Consider the following 9,828-nt stretch of genomic DNA (forward strand, 5'->3'; position numbering starts at 1 on the left):
CAAAGCCTCTTTTCTGCAGCTTTTCCTAATTTACACTGAGCTAGAAGAATGGCTAATTGCTCACCAGAAAACAGGTTTATTTTGCTATCCTATTAAAAACACATGGTGACAATGTCCTTCCTGTGCTGCCGTGTGATCAGAGAGGCAGCACTAATGCTCTCAGCTTTATACACTTGAATGCACACGTAGGGGTGGGAATCTCAAAATTAGAAGTGGGATCACACCGGTGGTATAACAAGCGACAGTTCCGCTCTCTCTTCCCGCTCCTTTTTGCTCAGGAGTCCTAATTTCTTCATGGTCCCACAGTGACAAACCCTTTGTCAGCGACGAGGGCTTTGTAGATATTTATGTGCCAGGGGAAGAGAATTTTTTTTTATTATTATTATTCCAAACAATGGAGCTCACACAGGGACAGAAATGGGTCACAAATGGATTATCTATTTTGTGTTTGTTTGTTTTTTGACAGCACTTTCATTGCGTTCTATATTTAGATGTTGTAAGGAAGCATTTCATTATTATGTCTTTGATAAAGTAGTGGCTGAGTTGTGCAGCTGCTGCGCAAAAGGACCGCTTTAAGTCGTGAAATGAAAACACAGAAACTCTTCTGATCTGCAGCTGACTTTTACAGTGAAAAGTAAACTCCCTCAATTCATGTCAGCCTGCTTAGGGAACAATATTGACTGAAGAAAACAAAACTATGTTTATTTGTGCTGATGATTAAGAAAGCACTGTCATAAAGAGCAGTGTCTCAGAGAGGTAATCTGCTCGTGAAGTAGCTTTCATAATGAAGATGCTTTTCTACAATGTATGTTTAGGAAATTGTGAGCACACTTTACGATACTCTACTGCCACAGCTGGAGCCAATGCGCCACCATGGGCTACGCATATACACTCACACAGGTTACAAAATGAGGAGGAGAGTAAATAGCATTATTATTACTATTATTATTATTAGTAGTAGTAAACAGTCACATTTTGTTCCAATTTAAATCACATATATAGAGAATATAGAGAATACAGATTTTGTATTGCATTAGAAACTGGCATGCTGTAAATATTCCTCATGACAGGTTAAATTAAGGGTTAAATTAATGGTGCTATATGTACCTTTTTGCTATCACTACATAGCCAACATTAGCATTAACAGCATTACTTACCAGTTTAGGAGAGACGACAGGTGAAGCTCTTGGTAAGTAAAAGCTGTTAAGGCTAAAGTTGGCTCTGTAGTGATAGCAAAAACACTTGCATAAAATACTCACTTGTACGTATGGTGGAAGCTAAGTTAATCAGTAACATTTTTGGCAAGCTGAAGGCAGGAAAAATAAGCCATGTTCACATCAGTGACATTATATTAACCTGTCTCCTGGAAATTACATTGATATACAACTTATTTGAAAAAGCAAATGCGTTTTGAAGGAAACATAACCATGACCAAGCAAACCACTCCTCCCTCTCCCTGCTCTGTTACACTCCACCCAGCTCTTCACCTACATCCTCACTGTGTTCACTGTTTCAGCTAATGTGAGAATCAGGAGCTTGCTAGTCTGTGAGTCAACCATAGCAGATAATACAAGGTTGGAGCCTCTGTGTGAGAGGAGTAATAGAAGTAATAGAAGTGTGATCATGTATTGACTGACAGCCATGAGTTCCCACCCCTAATTGCAGCCCTCTGTGATTGATCTGAAGTATGAGGCTTAATTTACTTTTTTCCAAAAGTCACAAAAATGTTGATACTGCATGAGTAAGATGTTCACCGATAACATATTTGTTTTCCACAACAATATCCAGTCTTGCAGTATAGTATCCATTTGTAGTGCCTACAGAATTAACAAACTTTTTTATGGTTATGTCTAGACACTTGGTTAAGGTTAGGGAAAGATTGGGGCCTGGTTTGACACAGTCCACAATAACTTGAGACTAGAGGTCTTGAAAATAATATTTTCTATGATGCATCACGATGCAGACGTGGACAATTCTGCATCAATGCAGTGACACAACATAACCAATTACAGCCTTCCAAAAGTTGCTTGTTGATTTTCCAGCCTCAGCCGGACAATAAAGTTCTAAAGCTCAAAATTACCTCTAGCTAGTGACGCATGAGACATACCTGCGTTAGCCATTTCCCCCCTGAGAAGCTAATGCCTGTCACTGCAAAGGAAATAGCAGCCCAATCAAGAATTGATGTGACACTGTTGTGACATGTTAGCAATAACATATGATTCCTGGACTTCATTCATGGTGGAGCTTTATGTAACAACACTGGCAGATTATTTCACATGCTGCAAATGAGAGCTGTTTATGAGTCTCATGCAGGTGCTCATCTGGCAGAGCTACTGGCTCATGTACGTCATGTCTGTGATGCTCTCCACATTCAGGAAGTGTCCTGTCCTACAGAGCAGAAGACCAGACTAGCTGCCAGACGCTGAATAAATATTTGTTTTGTTTTTAAGGATGGAACAATTTCACACACAAATATAGGAAGGCTAGACCTATAGAATTTATTTATTTTGGTTTATAATGTAAAGACATTTATGTTGACACTGATTTCTAAAGCCCTTTTCTAAATAATAATAAAGGGAGTTGATATTTATCTGACTGCTTTTATTCAATGATGAAAAAGTAGCCATATGCAGTAATATAGAAAATGCATTTACAATGCATCGTGATGCATTGTGATATTGAATCGAATTGTGGACAGGATGATCGTATTCAAATTGAATTGTGAGATCAATAAAGATGAAAACAATGTGTTCAACCAAATCCAATCCAATAAGTGCAACCATTTTCTGTTTACATCCATGTCTGTCCAGACTCACATAATTTATATAGTGAAGACTCTGAAGGTATATAACTGGGTGGAGTGTTATCTGGTATATAACACTCTATTGACATGTTCCAGTTGTATGTCTTCACATGCTTGGCAAATAAAGCTAATTCTGATAACAAAGTCGTGGCCATGACAGCAGACAGCGTTTCAAATATGGATGCTGCTGCAAAGAGGCTACCAATTTTTTTTTAAAAAAAGGGATGCTTGAAACACATCTTCAATCCAGCAGCACAGAAGATCAATACAGTCACCACAGCAGCCAAGATTAGTGTCACCAATCCAGTGAAATATAGTCACCATCTCCCCCTCTGTTCCTGAGTTATGGCTTTTAATAATGGCTAGAAAAGTGTTTTTGCAGAACATTATGGTGTCACAGTGAATCTGACCTTTGGCTTTCTGAATATAAAATGTCGTAATTTCATTTTATCCTATCAGACATTTGTTGGACATTTTGTCATAAATAGTGCATTAATTTTTGAGTTATGGCCAAAAATGTGTTTTGTGAGGTGATCATGACCTTGACCTTTGACCACCAAATTTTAACCAGTTTATCTCCATGTGGATGTTTGTGCCTGATGTAGATCTAATGAAATTCTGTTGGTGTTCCTGATGTTCACAAGAATGGGATGGATGTGAGGTCAGAGTGACCTTGACTTTTCACCTCTGACCACCAAAATCTAATCAGTTCATCCTTGAGTCCAAGTGAATTTTTGTGCTAAATCTGAAGAAATTCCTTCAAGCCATTCCTGAGATACTGCATCCCCAAAAATGGGACAGATGGATGGACAACCCAAACTAAGACCTTAAAGTTGCTGTGAGGCTCTGCAGAGCTGAGGAGAGCAGAGGAGTCAGAATTCTTCCTATCTTCTGGCTGTTAACAGATCAGATAATGACATAAATCACAGAATCTTATTTTTCCAAATAAACAATATATATAGCAGGTATATGAAATATTAAAAATAGCACCATTACAGTCAAAATAGTTAGTTGCAAATAGTTAGAAATAACTTCATAACTGTTTTACTTTGACAAAAGACTACAAATGAATAAATTAATTAATCAGTAAATAAATACAATTATGAGGCCATTCATGAATTTTTATGTTGTTGGGGAATACAATGTGAAATGAATAAAAAACTTTACAAACCGATAATTAGTCCAATTTCTAACCATGTTTAATTGAACGGGAATGTATATATTTAAAAACTAAACCCACCCACCACACATACATGTAGTATCTGCACCACCACAAAGGCACTGAATGCACCTGTGTGTCCTTGAAACTGATAGAATGATAAGTAGAGGTGACATGGAAAAGTAAATATGGAACTGACTGCTCAACTAAAAATGAAACTAACGAAAGAAATACCCCCCAACCCTCCACTGAAATGTATTTTATCATCTATTCACTGATTGTTCAACATCCATTTTAATGGATAGGATCTACTCTATTTATTGATAAGTTGAATAATTAAAGTTTAAAGTGTGTAAATCTATTGCTGTTCAGTACCTCAATAATACACAAACTGCCTTATAAATATATTGTTTTCTAAATGAGTTACTACTTAAAGTTATCTCCTTGCTGCACCTTTATTTTCAAAATGTTAAGAGCAGCCCTCTCCCATTATAATATGTTGGTCAACTCCAGCTACTGCCCTTACTGTACTATTTAATGAATACTGAAGACAATAATGGTCACTGCTGCTATTGAGTACAAGTATTATGGTACTTTGTCATCCTACAGCAATAACTCCTTTTATGGCTCTCACAGAGAGACAGTGTGGGTAATTAGCCTGGCTGTCACCACACCAGTGGGAATGAAAGGGCCCCTTGTGACCTCTGGGTCACACTAGATCAAAGGTCACTCTAGGGCCAGCGGTTTGACCGGTGAACACACATCAAGTGTGCGCGTAAGCTCTCATAATGCAGCTCTCACAGGTCCGCTGTGCCTCATTATATTTTTCAGTGTATCTTTGAGTTTAACGACCTACAGTGACACAATAGATTATGTAAAAGCGGAGTAAACAGCAGCCTTAGAGAGCCGGAGACGAGGTCTGGCTGCCCTCTCCTCTTCGCTAGATTACTGTAAGGTTGAAGGGTGAATGTGGCCCCAGGGACACGAGCCAGTAAATGGTGATGGGCTTACTGAGAGTGACATTTAAGATAGAAATGACATCAAGTGTGGCACCGCTGTGCCCTGTGGCAAGCCACCACATGGAGGCAATGTCAGCATGATCTGACGTTGCCCCAAAATGCTGTGGATCCCCCACCCCTCTGACACTGTACACACACCCACACACACACACACACACACACACATATCCCTTACACATGTCAACTGCATCTCATGTCAAATGACAGATAACAAGATCTGCCACCTTCCAGATGTGGATGTGCTGTTCTTGCCTTGGGGCAGATTTAGCTGCATGAGATTTATATGAAATACACAATAAATGTTCTTCTATTTTTGGGCCTTTTTGGGAGACCTTATTTTTAGCATTGGGAGCATAAAAGCTAAATCCTTGTGGCTAGAAATCATGTCTATCTGACTGAGGTGCTCAGCTATAGCTAAGCTAAATCTGCTGTGGATGAGCAGAGGTGTCTTACTATACCATCAGTGAAAAATAGATTTCATATCATATGAGAGCTAAACAGGGGAAGAAAAAGAATTACAGTTGTTGGGGCGAGTAGCTGCATCACCCAGTAAGCTCTCAGTATCAGCAAGCCACAAAATCCAATTATCTTATTCATACATGGCACAATGACCTTTGACTTAACATTCAAATGGTCAATTTCAGCAGAACTCACAGAGCCACAGGAGGCATGAGAAATTGTTTTTCCTTTTGCTGAAAGCTTATCTTGAACTGGGGCTATATTTTATAAGAGATCTGTTTGGTGTCCTACATAAGTCATCAGAACTACAACTCCCAAGGAGAATGGAGATCAGATAGGGAGGTCTGGCATCAAGGACAGGGAAGCCATTTAAAGGTGACATTTCAGTCAACGCAGCAGATGCCGCCAATCTGTCTTTCCTCGGCTCTAACTCCTGCCCTCCTTTTACATCCCTATCTCTTTCTCTCTCTGCTTCTCTATCTTGCTTTCTCTTCTGGGTTTCTTTTGCTTCCCTCTTCTTTCTCACCCCCCCCACCCACCCCCACCTCACCTCTCCTTCCTTCCACCATCCCCCGCTCTGTGACGTGCTGACGAGGCAGTGGGGAGGAAGCGGAGTAATAAAAGGAAGCGCTAATGAAAGGTTGAGCGGGGTCATCGTACTCGCATACCTTTGCCAGACAAGGGGACTAGAGGTCATTTATTCCAAGGGGACAAACTGTTTCACTTTTTGACTGGGGGGTGTCAAAAGTTCAAAAGGTCGCAATAAAGGGCACCAGGTCGTAGCCTCTGGGCTGAGATTCTATGTGTCCTGGTGTCAGAGGTCAGTGCAGGAATGCTGGGTGAACTGGAGGTTGGGAAAAGGGTCAAAGGTGTAGTCTCCATCCCCCGTTTGGATGGACATGTCTGAGTGAATGAGAATTGTACTTTTGCCTGAGACCGGAGGTCAAACTTTACCTACAGCAGCGGCAGCAGGTTTAAGCTGAAGGTGTAACTGTGATTTGATGTTATAATTACACACAGCGGAGGGCATATAATGGGAACTGATGGATCATATTATATTCAGACTGTCACAAGAAAAATTACAGCGTTTAATTAAACTTTTCAAGAATAACTGTTGCTGCACCAGATAAAATTTATGCAAGTAATATAAGATCATCCCATGATAGCCATTCCTCCAAAACTCAAACTGTAGTGTGTTGTGTAACTTATTACGAGACTGAGGGATATTTAATAATTTAAATAAACACGTGTAGAGGATTTAACATTTAAATGTGAGTTTTCATACATTTCTAAAACACCCTCTTACAGCATTACTAATAAAAAGTACTCATATTAACAGTAAAGAATTCAGCTGTGATGAAAGATGAACTGAGCTCAGAGCCACTTTAAAATCAGTAGGTGTGACACTGCCATCTAGAGGATCAATGAAAAAAGGCCAGCGTTAACGTCAGCATTGCTACACACTGAACCTTTGAAGACTACAGTTCCAGGAGAGGATATGGTTTAATGTAAAACTGAAGATCAAAGCAAGAAGACTGGTGTTATGTTAAAGGTGAGCATGTGTGAACCAAAGGGTTAGGGTTAGTGTTAGTGATTGTTCTCTATGTGTTAAAGGTCACAGGCTCAGGCACTGTGTCTCTCTCAACATGTTAAGTTAAAATAATGACAATAGCTCATGATATTATGCTGTCTCACTGGATTAGTATTAACTTCAGGCCTGCTCAGTCTTATAAATTTATAGTCCCGACAGGTCCCAATAGAGGGCAGCACTCCGGCGGTCAAAACCCACTCTGTGTAAAATTGAGATTTTAATGAATGTTTATGTGGTGACTTGAATACAAGAGCTCTATGTGATGAAACTGGTTAAGCTGTAATATTTCTTGAGGAGGATTATAGGCATTTCATCCATGACATCCATAATGTTCCCACCCAGAAAAATATCTTTTTCATGTCTTTTGAAACTGTCCATTTACAGTGAAAGTGTACTTCTAACATACATTTGTCTCCATTTGAGTTAAATAAAAGATATCTCTATGGGCAATAGCAATATGTAAATCCAAAGAGATATGAGACATGAAACATTTTCAATGTTTACATTTTTCATCATATGTTTTTCAAAATATATCGTATCACAACTGAAAATATGTCCCCAAAAGGCTTAAAGGCTCACTTTCCACACTGGTTCTGTCAGTATGCAGCACCTCTGACTGCTGCAGATGTTCTGTAACAGGGGTCAGAATCCAGCAGCAGCAGCAGCAGCCATAACATATTAAATATGCAGCCATAACATTTTTAATATGCTGCAGCACTGATAACTGCCAGAGGATTATGAATCCAGCTGAGCTACAATGAACTTGGTAAGAGAAACAGCCATTACCATTGCTGAGGCGCCCTTGAGCAAGACATTTGATCCCCAACTGCTCAATGGCCAAGAGATCAGAGTGTGGTTGAACTGGGCAGCCTCCAGGCGTGAAAATGTGTAAGTGGGTGAGTGTGACCCAGGGTGTTAGCTGACAATGAGCTTTGAAGCTCAGTGAACCAACCCATGACAAGTATAGAAAAACTTGAAATTAAAGAGCTACACCAGTAAATAATATCATCAGTAAAGTTGGAGTGTTGTTTGACAGCAAGGCAATCTCAGTAAATGAAATAATTATTAGAAACTATAATGTGCAATACACAAAAATGTATTCTACAAAGAGAATAATGGTCATGCAAATATAATATGATTCCAAAGTTATCCTAAGAATGGCACTATTTTTCAGCCATGAAGTGAGAAAACTAATGAATGAATAAGGTCTTTGGTGGCTCTGGAAGGAGCACTCTGCAGTCTGAAAAAGTGAAAATATCATCAGCATCAGATGCTATTAAGTTGAATTATGCAAATAGTGGCATCAGGTTTTTTTTTTTAAATTTGACCCATAAGGGGACTTAAAGTCTGGGTATCCCAGCCTCGGCTCCTTTGATTTAGACCATTTTTTTTTTAAAAATCTGTCCCTTGTGAGTTTACTATGTGGAAAGGCCAAGCTACATCGCTGCAGTATCCCTTTGACATATATGGGATATAAATCTTTGCTGCAGTAAAGACACAGCTGGGAATGGAAGCTACACAAAATGTTTTGCATTGATAAACAGTAAGAGTCTTGAATGTTCTTTCTAAGAGAGTAAAATACAAGTAGCATCTTTGTTTCTTACTGCCAGAAAGATATTGTCCTCATTCTCTGACCTAATTCTGTAGCGGAGCCTGATCACAACAAGATGAAAGGTCTTCTTTATCTCTGGATGTGAGACGAAAAGACAGCAGGGCAGGAGAAGGTGTAGACAACTGTACTGGGGAGTGAAGGGTAGCGGCCTTTGAAGAGGAGATTAACACTGGGCTTGACATCAGTAATAATTCTAATAATGTTATTTTCAGAGGCATCTTCAACCACTGCCTGGAGGGATTAAAAGCTGTAGCCTAAAGATTTAAACTGATGTTTATCCTCAGAGTAGATGAAGAGAAATGACTGTAATAAGAGGTTTGTGTTTAAAGATTTATGGGATTTGTCAGAGTGAAACACGGATATTTCCTCAAGTATCTCTACTTTGAGACCAGGTAAACGTCTCTGCAGCTTCCCTGTGGGAACACCCACTGTTTGAAATGGCCTCAATCACTGTAATACTGCTGAATGAAAATGGTGCAATCATGCTTTCCTCTAGATGTTTTCCAGTTTATCATTCTTTTCATCATAGAAACAATGTAATGCATTTGCTCTGTCAAATCTCGGTTTATTTTCCTTCACTTGCTTAGAAACAATGGCAGCCATAAAATTAAAAGTATTTCTGTAGTGATTAATTATGGATACCTCACCTTCAGTATACACATTTGTGTGCTCTGTATGAATAATAACAAAAAATAAATTAATAAATCAGTCTTTTTCTCACCAACCTCACTTAGTGATTACTTAATCTCTATCAGGTCATTATCATAATTATTTCAGACACATGCCAAACAAAGCCGGCCTGTGTTGTTTATTGTCTTGTTGTTACGGGTGGCCCAGCTCTCTCTGAGGCCAGTGTTGGACAGTGACGGCTCACTGCATCTATTGGATTATGTGAGGGATTTGAAACTAGGATTAGGCCATTGGGCTGTGGACAGCATGCGGGCTGCGTGAGCCTTTACATCACAGGGGTGTGTTACGGTGCATGTGTGTGTGTGTGTGTGTGCTTGAATGGGAGGTGGGTGTGTGAAAGTGTGTTTGTGCATCCCAGAGGCAGCGACTCCACTTGGCTCCATTGTCTTTGGCACGGACTTTCAAACATGAACCTGTTTTGCTTCACGCTGGTAAGATTCATCATCTTCTGTATACTCCCGTGAATTTTTGGGTTTTGTCTGTCAGGAGCACTTG

This window comes from Lates calcarifer, linkage group LG20, assembly GCF_001640805.2.
Source record: "Lates calcarifer isolate ASB-BC8 linkage group LG20, TLL_Latcal_v3, whole genome shotgun sequence".
Classification (NCBI taxonomy): domain Eukaryota; kingdom Metazoa; phylum Chordata; class Actinopteri; family Centropomidae; genus Lates; species Lates calcarifer.